This window comes from Oncorhynchus nerka, linkage group LG10 (assembly GCF_034236695.1).
Source record: "Oncorhynchus nerka isolate Pitt River linkage group LG10, Oner_Uvic_2.0, whole genome shotgun sequence".
Taxonomy (NCBI): domain Eukaryota; kingdom Metazoa; phylum Chordata; class Actinopteri; order Salmoniformes; family Salmonidae; genus Oncorhynchus; species Oncorhynchus nerka.
The window spans coordinates 38,090,913-38,110,486 of record NC_088405.1 but is presented as its reverse complement, the minus strand read 5'-3'; the positions used below and the strand labels follow the sequence as shown (position 1 = coordinate 38,110,486).

Sequence of the window (19,574 nt, the reverse complement as noted above, 5' to 3'; positions counted from 1 at the left end):
GTTAAAAGGAACCACCAGCGTTCATATGTTCTCATGTTCTGAGCAAGGAACTGAAACGTTAGCTTTCTTACATAGCACATATTGCACTTTTACTTTCTTCTCCAACACTTTGTTTTTGCATTATTTAAACCAAATTGAACATGTTTCATTATTTACTTGAATTGATTTTATTGATCTATTATATTAAGTTAAAATCAGTGTTCATTCAGTATTGTTGTAATTGTCATTATTACAAATCAGTTTTTGGTCCTCCAATAATCAGTATCGTTATCGGCGTTGAAAAATCATAATCGGTCGACCTCTAGTCCAAATGTCTACACTATAGAAACACTGGAGGAAGCATTCTCTCTCCTACCTGCCAAACAGTCTTTGGCTTCATCCTGTGAGCTCTGACATTGTATACAGAGAAGTGGACCTTTGAAGGCCCCCAAGGGATAGTCTGGAGAATCAAAGGTTAATACTCCAAAAGGATTCTTCGGCTGTCCATATACGATAACCCTTTTTGGTTCCACGTAGAACCTTTTTTGGTTCCAAGTAGTGTTCTACCTGGAACCAAAAATAGTTATTCAAAGGGTTCTCCTATGGAGAAAGCTGAAGACCCCTTTTTAGGTTCTAGAAACAACGTTTTTTTCTGACTGTGTACCAACACAGAACCGCAGCATACAATGGTACTAGTGGGCATTTTATCTACTCAATCATCCGCTATATTGTTTGTGAAAAAGGTAAATAAAAAATACAATATTAAGATACACCAGTCCAGCTCTTTTCCCTAGATGAAAGCCTTGCTCTGTTTAGTGAGAAATCTCAGCATGCATTCTGACAGACCTGGCACACCTGCCTGCCTACTGCTTCATCACCTGACACAGTAAGGCAACAGTCCTGCTGCATTCATAACCAAGTGGCAGGTGTGAATTTCCCAGTTGTGAAGTCATAAATACCAGTTGGATACATTCATGGGCTTTGAACTCATTGAGAAATGCATATTGGTTAATGGCCAACAAGCTGCGTCAACCATGATCTAAAAGTACAGCTTTCATGCTTTTAAACAATTAATAGAGTTCAAAAACCATATTATAGATTATATATATTATATTATATTTTATAAATAATATTTTGTTGTTACATTTAATGGACAATTTTGTCACTTTTCAAACTCATATTCATTATCTCCAGCACCATACCAGTGTGCATATACAGTGGTTCCTCAATTAAAAGTTATGAGCTTATGCTTTGACTGTTTGTGGTAGATGGTGGCATTCTGTCATTGCACCACACTATCACAAGGGGGAGGTAGAACGCTGATCTATCAGTAGTCTAAACTGTGGCAATTAATGGAGGCGTTTTCGGTCTGAGAGCATCTCCTCTGACACTAGAGTTCTGCATCAGGCAACGTCCGGGCAGAAAAAACAGGGAGAGGAAACAAGCGGAGCAGGCTGGGAATTCTGCAAACAACATTTCTAGGATGGGCTACCAGCAGGACAATAGATTTTTTTCCTTTTACTCAGATTACAACCGCTCACTTTCGGGTTATTTGAAAACCAAATCATCTCCAAAATATCGTTATTTTTAAACAAGGACTTGAAAATGAGATTGAAAACTCTGCAAACAACGTTTCCAGTCCGAGAATGAGAATGGTAAATGACTGTAATTAATACATTTGTTCAATACATTGGAATACAAAATCAGCTGTCCATCCACCCATTATGGGCTATTAGCAGGACAATAGACTCTTGCCAAGAAGGAGGGTAGGGGGAGAATTGTATCGTTAAGGATGAATGTTTTCGGGTGGTGTCAAAAAAGTTTGATTGGGTTTAAATCGGGAGACCTACATGTAGAGATGAAAAAACATTTGATTAGATATACTGTAGGTGTTGTAGGTCTTTAATTTACTGATCTTTTTATTTTGGTGCTACCCGTTCCAGGGTTGGGACTGTAACCACCAGAGGACTTGAAAATGAGTCGGAGCTGAGAGGATCACCAAAACTAAAAGGTATTTTGGTATTAGTACATTTTCTTTAAAAAAATGTATATAGCCTATCAATGTGTATGCATGCTGTGTAATAGAATCGATGATTGTGTACTAAAAATGTGAATATGTTTTTGCAGAGCACACAACTATGCCGACAACCATCCGTGGAGATCAGTGGACTGGACAACAGGCCGCACCGAAAAAAGGCATGGTTCCACAGAAAACCAACTGGGATGGATCTCGAGGCAAATGTGGTTTCTTCATCAACATCTTTATGCTTTCGTTAATAAAATAATTGTAAAAATACTCTCGCCAGCTTTGATCCATGCCTGGGCCTGCAGGACGCAAATGTCTTTGTTTGTCTGACAAATCAAATAAAATTTGATTTGATTTGAAATCATTGGGTAGAAACTACAGAACAGTACAAACAAGAGGACACACATGGTTAATGTTCTGGAAAAAGTATATATATATTGGTCATGGCTCCCAAGTGGTGCAGCAGACTAATGCACTGCATCTCAATACAAGAGGCATCACTACAGTCCCTAGGCTGTATCACATCTGTCTGTGATTGGGAGTCCCATAGGGTGGAGCACAATTGGCCAAGCGTCATCTGGGTTTTGCCTTGGTAGGCCGTCATTGTAAATAAGAATTTTTCTTAACTGACTTGCCTAGTGTTTTGTTTGGTAAATTGTTTTGTAAATATGAATTCACATTTGTAGTGCCACTAAATATCTCAAAGCACACACAGCAACGCGTGTTAATGAGTTCCGAGAGCCGGCTACTGTTTGAAAATCCACCCCAACAAGCAATAGCCTACTCGCGTGTGGTCAACTATTTCAGCATTGTTTCGCGCTGCTCTGAGACAAGCAAGACTACTTAATAAACATACACATTTTAAAAAATGGTATAAAAGCCCCTTAGATATTAATTTAGAACCCTCTAAATTGAATTATACCTACTACTGTACAAGGCAATTTTATGGATCTGCCAGTATTTTCATTTAGAGATTCCGGTAAAGAAATGTGTATGTAGAGGGGTAACATTCTTCACCAGTTCTCTTAGCATTTTGCACAAATGTGTGATAAGCCTACCAGTTGGTTTAACTGTAATGTTAATTCTCTTGAGAGGAATTTTGCTCTTCACTATCACAATATTAAAAACGTTCAAATGCATTCATGAATTAAATCGCTTTAGCCGACATGTCGCAGTTCATCTGATGAAGGATTGACTCGATCTATAAGCTCAGGACAATTGTAAAATGGGCAATAAGATACACCGCAAGAAAGGGAACACATATATAACCGTAGAGAATGGTTGCAGGTCGGAGGGCCATCTAACATGTGCAGATCGAAGGGTCATCAAAGCGAAACAGACCAATAAAACACGGGTAAACGGCGGGAGTATCTATGACTCTCTGAGGACTAGGTAGGGTAGGGGGCCCACGCCCTCCACTTCTCCCTTCCCTCGGCGCGGGGTTCTGGGCCGGGAGGGTGGCTTCGGCTCTCGCTCAAGCTTGGATCCCCGCATCGCCATGTCGCCTGGGTTGCGCCCAACCGGCTCCATCCCCCTTTCCCCATTAGGCACGGCCGCATGGCGCACCCCCTTTCCCCGTTAGGCACGGCCGCATGGCGCACCCCCTTTCCCCATTAGGCACGGCGGCATGGCGCACCCCCTTCCCCGTTAGGCACGGCCGCATGGCATACCCCCAATATCAAGGTGCACATGGGCCTATTTAAATAATGAATATGAATTCAGAGGGCAGAAATTATAACATTTTAAAGCATTACAGTTTTAAGAATTGTGTGTGTTCAATTATTTGTGACATTGTGGCATTTAAAGCATATAGAAGTTAGAAGCAATAGGATTTGAAGCAATAGCCTAACGGCATGTGGTCAGCACCGTTTCGCTCTACTCTGAGACAAGCAAGGGGACTGGTCTTGATAAATCAATTTTATTTGTATTTTCACTGAATCTTTGTTTGGGCATTGGTTAGACTACAATTAGGGTGTGGAAATGTTAACATTATTTTGCTTTTAGTACTGTAGCCTACTCCCAACCGGTCACGTTGTACAGCGCCAACCCTGGTTATGTTTTACATTTTTCATGGAATAGAAACACCATAATATTTATCAAATTAATTAAGCTAAATCTCTTAAAATGAATCCCATATACTCTGTTCTTACAAAAAGGTTTTAAATTCTCTAGTACAGCCAATATTAAAGACTCTCAAAGATGCCCTCTGGTGGTCAAACTAGCAATAACTAGCATTAATGGCAACAACGGCTGACAATTAAATAACGTGCCATAGAATTCTGAGGCAGCCCACAAGGTATGCTGCAGTATGATGCAACTTTTACAGGAAGAACTACTTATAGTGCCTTCAGAAAGTATTCACACCCCTTGACTTTTTCCACATTTTGTTGTGTGGCCTACACACAATACGCCATAATGTCAAAGTGGAATTATGTTTTTCTAATATTTTACAAATTAATGAAAAATGAAAAGCTGAAATGTGGAAAGCCTAAATACGTTCAGGAGTAAAAATGTCTAAAAACACGTTTCACTGTTTTCATTTTGGGGTATTATGTGTAGATGGATGGGAAAAAAATATATTTAATACATTTTGAATTCAGGCTGTAAAACAAAATGTGGAATAAGTCAAGGAGTATGAATGCTTTCTGAAGGCACTATATGTTACAACTGCATGTTTCGATGATCTGCGGTTATAAATATAAGAAGGTCCAAAAAATGTATACTCTGTGACATCACATGGTAGGATTAAAGGTAAGGGAGGATATTTTCTTGCTCCCTACGTCGCCGGGAATCTCAGTGTTAAAAAAATCACCGTTTTTTTTACATGTTTTAACTTTTCATAATGTTATCGGGTAGAACTTTTTAGCGTAATATTTTTTATACAAAACCTATAAATGCATCATTTTCACATATGTAATACACTGGTATTGTGCTGGAGACAATGAAAATGATTGGAATTGCCCTAGAACTGCCGAGAATGCTGTTATTAAGGTATTTCCGTAGTAGGTGACGTCAGAGGTCTGCATGTGGGAGAAGTCGGGGCTCAGGGATGATAGATGAGTTTCCCACTAGTTAATTATCAATTGCGGGACCGTCCAAGTGGATTTTTCCCTGTCATATGTGGTAAATACCCACTTCCCACTTGGTTACGAACGCAGCATGACTGACATAATAGTGCTGGGGGTGTCGGCTGGTCCTTTCCAGCATTATTGGAACATACTGTCACGTTCTGACCTTATATTATATTTTTTTGTTGTCTTTGTGTTAGGTTGGTCAGGGCGTGAGTTGGGGTGGGTTGTCTATGTTCTTTTTTCTATGTTATATTTTCTACGTGTTTGGCCTTGTACAGTATGTTTCTCAATCAGAGGCAGGTGTCGTTCATTGTCTCTGTTTATTGAGAATCATACTTAGGTAGCCTTTTCCCACCTGTGTTTTGTGGGTGATTATTTTCTGTTTAGTGTTTTCTGCACCTTACAGGACTGTTTCGTTTTTTTCACGTTGTTATTTTGTTTTCCAGTGTTCAGTAATAAAACATCATGAACACGTACCACGCTGTGCATTGGTCCGATATGTCATACTCGTCATCAGACGACGAAGACAACTGTTACACATACATTTATCCCAATAACTGAAACAATGACAACACTGCTGCTAGGAATTGGGGATATTGGTTGATTACTCACTCTCTTACTCTGGCTTTTGTGATCTCTAATCTCTCCCCCACTCCCCCCTCTCGCTCACTTTCCTTATCTCTCTCAATGCTTCTGGGGTATTGAGAGAGGCATCCTCCACAAAACATCTCTGCAGAGAAAATGATTTATCTGTAAAATACCAAAAAACTGCTGTCCTTGGTAAAATACCAAATCACACTTATGGCAATCACACTTATGGCAATACACAATACCAGTGTATTACATATTCCACAGTGGGACTGGTCATTGAGTGGGGCCGGTTCTAGGACTTTAACGACCATCGTAAACTTTCTCTCTCTCTTGCCTTTGCAGTATCCAAAAATTGAATGTCTGAGTGGTATATAAAGACTCTTGCCCAAAGAATTTCAACATCCAAAAGTGGATAATGAAACAATATTTCTAAACATAAAGAAGGTGGGAAATGGTCGGTGGGGATCCAAACAATGATTATGTCGTATCATGTGTGATGTTATTAAAGACGGCCTAACGGAAACATTGTAACTTTAACCTCTACGGGATCGCCCCCTCCCCCCACACACACACACACACACACACAGACACATGGGACTGTTGAGCTAACGTAGGCTAATATGATTAGCATGAGGTTGTAAGTAACAAGAACATTTCCCAGGACATAGACATATCTGATATGGACAAAAGCTTAAATTCTTGTTAATCTGACTGCACTGTCCAATTTACAGTAGCTATTACAGTGAAAGAATATCCTTCTATTTTTTGAGGAGATTGCACAGTTATGAATTTGATGAATAAATCAATTAGGCACATTTGGGCAGTCTTGATACAACATTTTGAACAGAAATGCAATGGTTCATTGAATCAGTCTAACACTTTTCGCATACAGTGCTGCCATCTAGTGGCCAAAATATAAATTGTGCCGAACCTGGAATAGTATATTATGGCCTTTCTCTTGCATTTCAAAGATGATGTGACAAAAAAGAAAAGAAACACATGTTTTTTTCTTTGTATTATCTTTTACTAGATCTAATGTGTTATATTCTCCTACAATGATTTCCACAAACTCCAAAGAGTTTCCTTTCAAATGGTATCAAGAACATGCATATCCTTGCTTCAGGTCCTGATCTACCGGCAGTTAGATTTGGGTGTGTCATTTTAGGCAAAAATAGAAAAAAAGGGTTCCAATCCTGTTAAGAGCTTTCACAATGTATATTCCAGAGTTACATCTAAATGTTGTAAAACGTATGTGATTAAAACTGAAACTATTTGTGAGAAGATGAAATGTGATTTTAGATTTTGAAGATAATTGTTCTTCATGTAAAGTTTTACCCAGTCAGTAACCACGCCCATGTGAGCACAGACATTATGCCAAAAGGATGGAACGCCCCTTTTACCAGTTTGCTTATAAAGGACTCCTAAAGAATTAACACATTTGACCAAAACATGCTGAGTTGCTGCCGGTGTGGAAAGTGGTTATAGCAGTACCCTGAATAACCAACCATTGAGACCAGAAAACGTGGAGCGGTGGCTACACGTTGGAATGGTTGCAATTTAAATATAGACCAGTACATCCCCGGGTTGCTACTGGCGTGTAAAATGGTTTAAAACTACTAGATAGTAATACAGGCAGAGCGAGCTGAATACGTGACAAATGGTCTAAAATTACAAGACCCTCTGAAACTCGACGAGTGAAGAACACTAAGACATGCACCGCTTGCAACTCTGCATTATTTTGTCAGTTAGTAATAAATAATTAAGCCAATTTGTGTAAACTGATAATCATGTAGACTAGGGTTCGTGCAGATTTATAGAATATTGCGATTCAGAATGAGACTGATATGAGGTAAAAATACATTAATAAGTGACTGTTATCTATAGATATGAATATATCTTACAGGAGTTTCATTCGGGAGAGTGTAACTTGCTAAATACGTTTTCTCATGGTGCCCCAAGTTACTGTGGAGAGGGGGTGGGGGGTTGAGGAGATGGTGATGCAGTGTGGTGGGGTAGGGGAGTCAACCCCATGTGGAATCCTCCTTTTCAGATCTTGTTTCATTGTAATAGCGCTTCCCGGGGTCCCTGCTCACACAGAGACGAGGCCGGTGTCAGCCGAGGCAGTGCTCACGCATTTCACAACAGATTAAGTCAGTCCAGCACAGCCCCTGCAGAGATCTGAGTAACACTTTCCACAGCCACTCTCCCTCCTCCCCCACCCTCTCCCACTCTTCATCCCTCCCACTTCACACCCGCACACTTCCATCAAAACCGCTCTCTACCTCTTCCATCTTTTAATGGCAATCCTACCCCCCCCCTCTCTCTCCTGCCTTCTCCCGTAGGAACAATCCCTCAGAGCGCATGGCACGACATTCCAATCCCGCTCTACAGCAAGATGAATGGGATACATCTAGATCACTGTAGATCTCTGTATAATTTATTTCAACTATTCTTTTTCCAATCATGCCTAATATGGCGAGGGTCTGTAAATGTTATGTGCAGCAGTGTTGGTGTAACTGCAATCATTGTACATGTCAGAATACATAAGTCAGAATCGGGATACAAATTAGACCACGGAAGTTAATGTTTCAAGTTTTATTAGTGGCATGTATGGGATACACATGGTATACACCATCCAACAAAATGTCATCTATATTCAAGGCCATAGTGCCTAGTAGACTGAGTAGACTGTTATGCATGAAGGATCCTTCCACCTCAAGGTAAAAATGTGATCATGCAACTTAATTTCTCAAATGCCAACTAATGACTTTTGAAATTTGATGAACTATTTCAATGTGCCCTTTTGAGTGTACCCTTTTGACCTCCTCCCCCAGCCCAAGGCAAAGTCAGAAGAGGCATTCATTCCCCAGTGACAGGCAGGAAGGGAGAACAGGTGAAAACATATGGCGTCAGCCACATCCTCAGTGTGCAGTTGAAATGTTAGTTGGCGGCGCACTGGATGCTTCGCCTGTCAGGTTAAATTAAAAGATGTGCTTTTTTTTCTTTCTCCTGAGAATATAAATGTTTCTGCTGTGAAATGGGATTTGACGAAAGACCGTGCTGTTCTCTTACGAGATTATTCATCCCCGCTCTGTTGGGACTTGTGCAACGTCCTCAGACCCTCACCCACTCGAAGACATTGAGGATGGCACAGCAAAACAAGTCCTTGTGGGTTCTGTGTCTGAGGTGTTCAGATAAAGAAACGGATGTTTCTTTCTTCCCTGCTATCCTAGCTCCCAAAGCTCTTTGACTTATGGTTGGAGAGGAAAACTCTCCTGCCGAATACTTCATACTTCTCCCAGGCTACTGTGTTCTGAATTCTAAACATGACTCCCCTAAATACCCTAAGCGTCAAACTTATTCTCCAAATGTGCACCTTCAGCTGTTTTACCCAACTTAGCAATAAAGTTAGGAAAGTTATTTTAAATAAATTCATAAAATCGGCACCAGATAATGCATGGTTATTCTTTGGCAGCCGTGTATTTCATGCGCAGTGTGCAACCTTTTATTGGCATCTATTGCACCTATCTCTGTCTACCTATCATCTTGGACTTACTAGCATATGACATACAATGGAATCTTACAGGCCAGAAATACAATTTTAGATACATTTCTGCAATTTATTTCTACCAACAGGATGCAATGTTTCATTTGTTGGCTTGATTTATTTTACGGTTATTTATCAGTCAAGTCAGTTAAGAGAAATTCTTATTTTCAATGATGGCCTAGAAATAGTGGGTTTAACCGCCTAGCCAGCATATAGCATTGGGATTTTATGACCAGTTTTTTTGTTGTAAAAGAGCCATTAAAGCCTACTGTATCTCTGTGTGTGTGTGTGTGTGTGTGTGTGTGTGGCTTGCTGATTGTCTGGGAGTCTTTTCAATGGGATTTTCCAGCCTATTACCCATAGATAATTAACCTGACGTATTGCTAACTTGGTAGCTACAACTGTCATGGCCTCTGCAAAATCTACAATGACGTACAATGAAATATCCACGCATATTTGAGCCACCCTCAATCAACTCTGGCTTTTTTCTTAATTTCTTAGATTTTTTTACAATATTTCTTAACATGGTGGTTTGGTTTAATCATGTAGGATCTCGTGTTTGTAATGCAATATGTATACATCACACTACTGCCTCTCCAGAGCAATTGTTCACTGTTCAAGTCAAGAATTTACTACATACAGTGAAGTTGTAATACTTGTGAAAGTCAATACATGGTCGATACTAGCTTTGTGTGCACAAATACAACATGCTACTGTAAGGATCTTTAATGATGGCAAAAGCTTTATCTTTCGCTCCTGCTCAATTAGCGTACAATGCTACCCACAACAAAAAATAGATTTTTCTTGAGTTACCCAAGACAAAGTCCCATTGACCTTCAAAGGAAAGCTTAGTGATTAAGGGCCGAGCAGTGAGAAAAAGAACATCTCTGTGGTTGAGCCACTCTCTGTCTGACGGATCCATCGTTCACAGTTATCTGGGCGCTCACATCGCCTAGTCACTGCTCAGATAATCAGGCACGAGTAATGGATTGGATATGTGCAAAGCCTCCTTAATGGGTCCAGCTGGGGAGTACTTGATGCTGTGTAGGCCTAGAGAGAGTAGAGAGCCACATGTTTCACTCCTCTCCTCTCTCAAACAATGACCAAAAATAATGTCCGATGCAATAATGCAATTCCCACGGAGTGCAAACAGTGACGCAAATGTAAATGCCTCCAGTACTGAAGAAAGGAAGCGATTGACAGGAAGCATCTTGATACATCACAGACCCTTCCAGCAGCCATTAAAAGGCACTGCAGACACAACTCGACAACCTCAAGAAAAACCTATTGGCAGGATTCATACATAAAATATATGCTTTTAACTGTTGGAATACGTCTGCTTTTGTCAGACAGTACTCCATGTACTGCCTATGAATCTTTAGGGGCACAAGATATGGAATTCACAGGAAGCTAAGCATTTAGGTAGGAATGTCTCCCAAACCTAAAATTTGGTCTGGCCAAGTGTGTCTCTTCAAAAAAGGTCTGGAATTGTATGTCTGGCAAATGCCCCTGTGTATATATCTACAACTTTTGGTTGAGCCACTGTAAGTAAATAGGAAGGTTAACACTTTACTTGAACACCCTGAGTCATAACACGTTACGACTTGGTCATAACCAGCTGACATTACTTGTCAAAACCTGTCATACCTGTAATATGGTGATAACACTGTCATGACCCATATGTTTACACCTGTTGTGGCGTATATTGTGTTATTTTGTGGCTGGTTATGACACCTGTATAAGAGTGGCAAAACCCACATTTATCCCTGCAAAGAAGATTCCTTTCATTGGATCGTTTTTTTCTTCATTCTTAATTCATTCTTTACAGTCAAGTTTTTTTCAGTATATGTCAAAACAGGTGTCAATATATGGATCATGACAGTTTCATGACCATATTATAACAGGTTATGACAAGTTATGTCAGCTGTTACGAGGTATTATGACCGTGTCATAACATGTTATGACGCTGGGTGTCAGGTAAAGTGTTACCATAGGAAGTGTGTGCTTGTTTTCTTCTTCTTTTTTTAGATGGATGGATCTTAGTCCAGACTGGTTCAGTAAATGTCACTCATCACCTAGATTCGGTCTTATGTAGCAAAATGTGAAATTGTGTTTTTTACATTGGATAAAAGTAGAGACTCAGAGCTACAAAATGGTATATCATACACTGCATTTGAGGAACAATGGGAAAGTAATTCTGCTTTGAAAGTTGATCAACTTGTAAACTCACTTTTGAGAAAATCACCTTTGAATGCTTTGGTATCTAGTGAATAGATCTTCTTTGTCTACACTCATTCAGCATCGTTCACACCCTCTTAAGCTTTAGCCCCACCCATCTCGTTTTGCTCTTGGAGTGCACACTTGACGCTCAGGCCGATGATTTTTTTACCTCTGGATAACATGAAAACAGTCTAACCAGCTCAGCTGGCAAAAATTTCATTATGCTTTTTTTGCAGACGTTTACTGACACCGGCAATATTCAACGGGTGTTGTACACACGTCACATAACGTTAGCTAACGTTAGCTAGTTAAACAACAATGAACAAAGTGTGAACACTGCCTAACATTAGGCTCTAACTATAAAAGCAAACGGCTCTGGGAAACAAACAATAACGTCAACTAAGGAGCCAGCCATCTAACATTAGCTAGCTAGCTAACAGTCCACTTTAGCTTGAAATGAAACCACTTTCTTTCAAACTTAGAAATGTGTAATATATGAAAATGCAGCTAGCTAACGCTAGACTGACTTACCTACATACAGTGGGGCAAAAAACGGTTTAGTCAGCCACCAATTGTGCAAGTTCTCCCACTTAAAAAGATGAGAGAGGCCTGTAATTTGCATCATAGGTACACTTCAACTATGACAGACAAAATGAGAAAAAAAATCCAGAAAATCACATTGTAGGATTTTAATGAATTTATTTGCAAATTAAGGTGGAAAATAAGTATTTGGTCAATAACAAAAGTTTATCTCAATACTTTGTTATATACCCTTTGTTGGCAATGACAGAGGTCAAATGTTTTCTGTAAGTCTTCACAAGGTTTTCACACACTGTTGCTGGTATTTTGGCCCATTCCTCCATGCAGATCTCCTCTAGAGCAGTGATGTTTTGGGGCTGTTGCTGGGCAACACGGACTTTCAACTCCCTCCACAGATTTTCTATGGGGTTGAGATCTGGAGACTGGCTAGGCCACTCAAGGACCTTGAAATGCTTCTTACGAAGCCACTCCTTCATTGCCCGGGCGGTGTGTTTGGGATCATTGTCATGCTGAAAGACCCAGCCACGTTTCATCTTCAATGCCCTTGCTGATGGAAGGAGATTTTCACTCAAAATCTCACGATACATGGCCCAATTCATTCTTTCCTTTACACGGATCAGTCGTCCTGGTCCCTTTGCAGACAACCAGCCCCAAAGCATGATGTTTCCACCCCCATGCTTCACAGTAGGTATGGTGTTCTTTGGATGAAACTCAGCATTCTTTGTCCTCCAAACACGATGAGTTGAGTTTTTACCAAAAAGTTATATTTTGGTTTCATCTGACCATATGACATTCTCCCAATCTTCTTCTGGATCATCCAAATGCTCTCTAGCAAACTTCAGACGGGCCTGGACATGTACTGGCTTAAGCAGGGGGACATGTCTGGCACTGCAGGATTTGAGTCCCTGGCGGCGTAGTGTGTTACTGATGGTAGGCTTTGTTACTTGGTCCCAGCTCTCTGCAGGTCATTCACTAGGTCCCCCCGTGTGGTTCTGGGATTTTTGCTCACCATTCTTGTGATCATTTTGACTCCACGGTGTGGGATCTTGCATGGAGCCCCAGATCGAGGGAGATTATCAGTGGTCTTGTATGTCTTCCATTTCCTAATAATTGCTCCCACAGTTGATTTCTTCAAACCAAGCTGCTTACCTATGGCAGATTCAGTCTTCCCAGCCTGGTGCAGGTCTACAATTTTGTTTCTGGTGTCCTTTGACAGCTCTTTGGTCTTGGCCATAGTGGAGTTTGGAGTGTGACTGTTTGAGGTTGTGGACAGGTGTCTTTTATACTGATAACAAGTTCAAACAGGTGTCATTCATACAGGTAACGAGTGGAGGACAGGGAAGCCTCTTAAAAAATAAGTTACAGGTCTGTGAGAGACAGAAATCTTGCTTGTTTGTAGGTGACCAAATACTTATTTTCCACCATAATTTGCAAATAAATTCATTAAAAATCCTACAATGTGATTTTCTGGATTTTTTTTTCTAATTTTGTCTGTCATAGTTGAAGTGTACCTATGATGAAAATTACAGGCCTCTCTCGTCTTTTTAAGTGGGAGAACTTGCAAAATTGGTGGCTGACTAAATACTTTTTTGCCCCACTGTACATCAACATGCATCATGTATTCCTATCAGGAATGCCATACCACGGTTGCCCTTAGTTTGAAGATGTAATCTGGACAAAGGTGTTTTCTCCATCTCTTTAGCTATCATACTCTAATTCCACTGATTTTAAATCGTGATCCTCCAGAAAATGGAGAGCAACACTTATGCAGCTCCACTACACAATACATTTTTTTTTTAAAGTTGAGTTCAACAGGATTACCAACACAGACTGACCATAATTTGCAAATAGATTCATTAAAAATCATACAATGTGATTTTCTGGATTTTTTTTCTCATTTTGTCTGTCATAGTTGAAGTGTACCTATGATGAAAATTACAGGCCTCTCTCATCTTTTTAAGTGGGAGAACATGCACAATTGGTGGATGACTAAATAATTTTTTGCCCCACTGTAAGTGGCTTTGGTTATATGGAAGATGACTCAGGGAAGGAACAGAATACCGAATACCGTGAGGTGCTTGTTAGAATCTAAGGTTCAATCCAAACCCTGCATTCCCCTGTCTCCAAGCTGGTCTAATTGCTGATGCAGACAGTAGTATGTGATGCTTTGCTGAAAATGTTTTTTTCCTCAAAGGAAAATAATTTAAGGGACAATCATCCATTTTTGGATTGAGGCATAAAGCTGGAACTACAAAATAGATGACCAGGGACTACTTTAGATATCTTTTTTTTTTTACATCTGATTTTGGAGTGTAATGTACCTTTAAAATTAAACATCTAAAACAGAAGCATCAAATATAGATGTTTATTAACACAATCTATAATTACTCTTTACAAACTTTCCATCCCATTAGTGCACTAATTGACTTGTTGTGGGGGGGGGGGGGTTGACCACCCAGGAAAAGACACTCAATAGGATAATTACTTTGGTTTCTTCCACAACACTGGATAAGACAGAACAGGCATGTTATTGAGAGCCTGTATAGAAAATAAAGATATACTTTGTCTTCCTGAGGGGTACACTATGAAGGAAGCTAGATCTACTCAGGGTTTTCTAAAGCTATGACATACCCACTATGACAGTGGATATTGATGGTCTGCCTGCCGCCAGTGGTGTAAAGTACTTAAGTAGTTATTTAGGGTATCTGTACTTAAATATTTATATTTTTGACAACTTTTACTTGTAGTTGACTACATTCCTAAAGAAAATATTTCTGTATACATACAGTTCCCACTGACACCCAAAAGTATTTGTTACATTTTCGAATGCTCAGGCAGGCCAGCAAAATGATCTAATTCACTTACCTATCAATATAACGTGTTGTCATCCCTACTGTCTCTGATCTGGCGGACTCAATAAACACAAATACTGTGTTTGTAAATTATGTCTGAGTGTTGGAGTGTGCCCCTGGCTATCCGTGAATTACAGAAAATTATGCCACCTGTTTTGCTTAATATAAGGAATTTGATATAGAGCATTTACTTTTACTCAAATATGACAATTTACTTTTTCCACCACTGTACTTACAGTAAGTGCATTTAAAACATGACAAATTTAGACTTTTACTCAAGTAGTATTTTACTGGGTGACTTTCAATTTTACTTCAGTAATTTTCTATTTAGGTATCTTTTTTTTTACTCAAGTAGTACAATTGAGTAACTCTAGCAGGCTTGTAACTGTGCATGCTTGTCACACGTTTTCATTGAAAGCAATGAAAGAAAAGTTATCTTGCAAATTCAGCAGGCTACGGTCGGCAAATAGTCTTTTAGAAGTGGCGCATTTATGATATTGCTTATCGTTAATGGCGTCTTTGGTGTGTTTTGGTGTGCTGATCAATGCATAAGCACCTTTTTTCCCCACTCCAATCTATAAAATAATTGTATTAAGTCATACAAAGCTGTACTGTGCGTGAAGTTTCGAATGCATTCTGTTACTACTAAATGTGTAATGTAATAGGTATTTTAACATTACTATTTTAAAACATGTGATAAAAATATTTAATCAGTCATCTTCATCAAACTAAGGGGATGATGATGCAACCTTTGCAAGAGGGAGGGAATCTGATATCATTGGTCATCAACTCGCAGCTCAGACACTTCATTCAGGGTAAATGGAGTTAACCCTGAGTTAGCCTGCCCCGGAGCAGGTTAGTTTTGAAGGATTCGTTTCCATAGAAATGTACCTGTCTAAAAGGTGAGCAACTTTTGTGGTATCGGTTATCCCAAGTTGAACTCAAGAGTTGATCAAAGTTACCTTGGTAACTCCTCAAACCTGATTCATAGTATAGGGCTCTGGTTTTGACTAGCCAAGTAAAAATGGAAACAACTGTGAAACAGTAGGTCTGCATACCAGAGATTTAAATTTGGGCAGTACATTTCACTATGAAAATGACCACTTTTTGGTCTGTCTAGCAGACAGGAGTATACAGTGCATTCGGAAAGTATTCAGACCCCTTGACTTTTTCCACATTTTGTTACCTTACCTTTTTAAATCTCATCTACACACAATTTCATTTTTGGATAAAAAGAAAACTGTTTTTTTAGAAATGTTTGGATATTTTGTCAAACTAAAAACATGCTACCGATTTACATATGCTTCAGACCCTTTGCTTTGAGAAAGAAATGCTGTTACCAGAAATCAAAGATTTTCACAACTCTGAGTCCACCTGTGGAACAAATTGATTGGACCAAGATTTGAAAAGACCCGACCAGGCCAAATGACAGTGATTTCAGAAAAACCAAGGCATGAGGTTTGAAGGAATGAACCGTAGAGCTCGTTTCCCACAGGATTGTGTCGAGGCACAGATCTGGGGAATGGTACAAAAAATACTGCAACATTGAAGGTCCCTAAGAACACAGTGGTCTCAATCACTCTTAAATGGAAGACATTTGGAACCACCAAGACTCCTTCTAGAGACGGCCACCTGGCCAAACTGAGCAATCGGGGAGGTGACCAAGAACCTGATGGTCACTCTGATAGAGCTCTAGAGTTCCTCTGTGAAGATGGGAGAATCTTCCAGAAGGACAGCCATCTCTGCATACTCTACCAATCAAAGTTATGATAGAGTGGCCAGACTTTCAGGAAAAACCACTCCTCAGTAAAGAGTATGACAACATCTGAAGTTTTCAAAGGCAAATTAATTTGATTCCCATGGCTGGATTCTCTGGTCTGATGCAATCAAGATTGAACTCTTTGGCCTGAATGTCAAACGTCACGTCTGGAGGAAACCTGGCACCATCCATACGGTAAATCATGGTGGTAGCAGAATCATGCTGTGGGGATGTTTTTCAGTGGCAGGGACTGGGAGACTAGACATGATTGAGACAAAAATGAACAGAGCAAAGTACAGAGAGATCCTCGATTGAAACCTGCTCCAGAGGGTTCAGGAACTCAGACTGGGGTGAAGGGTCACATTCCAGGATTGGACAACTTGAGAACAGGCATATTTAGCACACAGCCAATAAAACTCAGGAGTAATGGCTTGAGACAGGTCCCTGAAATGCCATCTAGTGGCCCAGTCAGAAAACTCGGACTTAAACCTAAAAACAATCGAACATCTCTGGAGAGAAAATAGCTTGAAACCTTACAGAGCTTGAGAGGATCTGTAGAGAAGAATGGGAGAATCTCCCCAAATACAGGTTTGCCAAGCTTGTAGAGTCATACTCATGAAGACTCTATGCTGTAATCGCTGCCAAAGGTGCTTCAACAATGTACCCGAGTAAAGGATCTGAATACTTTTTGTAAATGTGATATTTCCGTTTTTGGAATTAGCAAACATTTCTAAAAACCTGTTTTGGCGTTTGTTGGGGTAGGTTCCTTGTCAATCATTGGCTTATTGGTGAAATCAGCAATCAGACAATATCTTTAAATAAATCAATCAAAACTTTATTAATGCAATTGCAGACAGAAGTTGACAACGGGAACATAGCACGCATGTTTCCGAGTAAGTTCTGCAAAATAGGAAAGGTACAAGTTGCTTCCAATATGCTTGCAGTCAACCCCTAGTGATGTAACCTCCTACGTCAACACCTTCTACTCATGAGACCAAGCCCATGCATATACAGTTATACAAACTTGCAGGAGAGAACAATTTACATTTACATTTACATTTAAGTCATTTAGGATCCAGAGCGACTTACAAATTGTGCATTCACCTTATGACATCCAGTGGAACAGTAGTGCATCTAAATCTTTTAAGGGGGGATTGTATTCCTTAAAGAGGTGGGGTTTCAGGGTCTCCAGATGGTGATTGACTCCGGTCCTGGCGTCGTGAGGGAGTTTGTTCCACCATTGGGGGGCCAGAGCAGCGAAAGTTTTGACTGGGCTGAGTACGGGAACTGTATTGAAGGTCCCTGGCAGAACACAGTGGTCTCAATCACTGCCCTTGTTTGGAAGACATTTGGAACCACCAAGACTCTTCTGAGAGACGGCCACCTGGCCAAACTGAGCAATCACCATGGTCTTGTAGGTGACCAAGAACCTGGATGGTCACTGGATAGAGCTCTAGAGTTCCTCTGTGAAGATGGGAGAATCTTCCAGAAGGACAGCCATCTCTGCAGCACTCTGGAATCAGGCCGTAGGGTTTAATGGCACAGGCAGGAAGCCATCTGGAAGCCAGTGGAGCTCCTCAGTAAAGACGGGAGATGACGAGTGCCTGGATGACAGACAGGGTCGCTTGCGAGTTTGCATGAACAAAACGGGCCACCGCCTTGATGTTAAGAACGACTCTCAGACCATGGTTCTTAACAAGAGGACTCTGGAGTTGTCAACCGTGATGCAATCATGGATTGAACAGTCTTTGGGGAGAATGTCAAGCCGAGGTTCAGCGTCTGGAGGTGAAACACTGGCACCATCCATGCAGAGATGCGGTAACCTGATCATGGTGGTAGCAGAATCATGCTGTGGGGATGTTTTTAGCAATGATGGAGGGACTGGGAGACTAGACATGATTGAGACAAAAATGAACAGAGCAAAGTAGAGCAGAGATCCTCTCGCCACGCCACCTGAAACCTGCTCAGAGGGTTCAGGGGCCTCAGACTGGGGTGAAGGGGATCACATTCCAACAGGACAACCGATAGGTCTAAAGGATGACAGCCAATAGAGTTAACAAGTGCGGAGCGATACAGGAGTCTCAGTTGAATGCTTGATTTGGATCAAGAAGGTCATTCTGAGAGAGATAGCGGGAACTGGCCGGACTTAAGAGTTTTGGAATCGAACATCTGGTCTGGAGAGACCTGAAAATAGTGTGTTTTTCAGCAACGCTCTCCATCCAACCTTAAGAGAGCTTGAGAGGATCTGTTGAGAAGAATGGGAGAATCTCCCCAAATGGTCAGGTTTGCCAAGGGCTTGTTGAGTCATACTCATGAAGACTCTGGATGAGGGGGAGAAAGAGGTCAGAGCATAGGGTAGGGCAGTGCTTCAGACAATGTCGTTTGACCGAGCAAAGGATCTGAATACTTTTTGTAAATGTGATATCTGCAGTTTTTCAGGAATTAGCAAACAGATTTCTAAAAACCTGTTTTGCAGCGTTTGTTGGGGTCCGCAGGTTCCCATTGTCAATCATTGGCTTATTGGCTGAAATCAGCAATCAGACAATATCTTTGGAGGATAAATCAATCAAAATGCTTTATTAATGCAGAATCAGGAGATAGGTTGCAGACAGAGGAAGAGATGATGATGGAAGGGAACATAGCACGAGATGTTTACCATCCGAGTAAGTTCTGTTGGAAAATAGGAAAGGATACAAGTTGCTGGTCCAGACTTGCTTGCAGTCAACCCCTTAGTGATGTAACCTCCTAGTCAACACCTTTCCTGCCTTGTGAGTCAAGGTGAGACCAAAAGAGGAGAGGATGCAGATACAGTTATACAAACTTGAGAGGTGAGCAGGAAAGGATAGAAGGATTGGGACCGTCCAGGAAACAATAGTCCAGTGTTTTGTCCAGGGCTCAGCAGTAATTTTCCAGTGGTATGTCTGACTTGTCGCTTATCTCTTTCACTCCCCTGCAGGGTTCTGTGTCTATGAATCTCTTTTAGCCTTGA

General features: G+C 40.6%; 1 long non-coding RNA gene across 1 annotated transcript; it reads left to right on the top strand.

Annotated features, from left to right (window-relative positions):
• The first annotated feature begins 1,421 nt into the window (after window positions 1-1,421).
• Window positions 1,422-2,327, top strand: LOC135573692 (uncharacterized). The gene is made up of 3 exons (XR_010464857.1): window positions 1,422-1,634; window positions 1,923-1,990; window positions 2,107-2,327. It is a non-coding gene; the product is annotated as an uncharacterized LOC135573692 (long non-coding RNA).
• The last annotated feature ends 17,247 nt before the right edge of the window (window positions 2,328-19,574 follow it).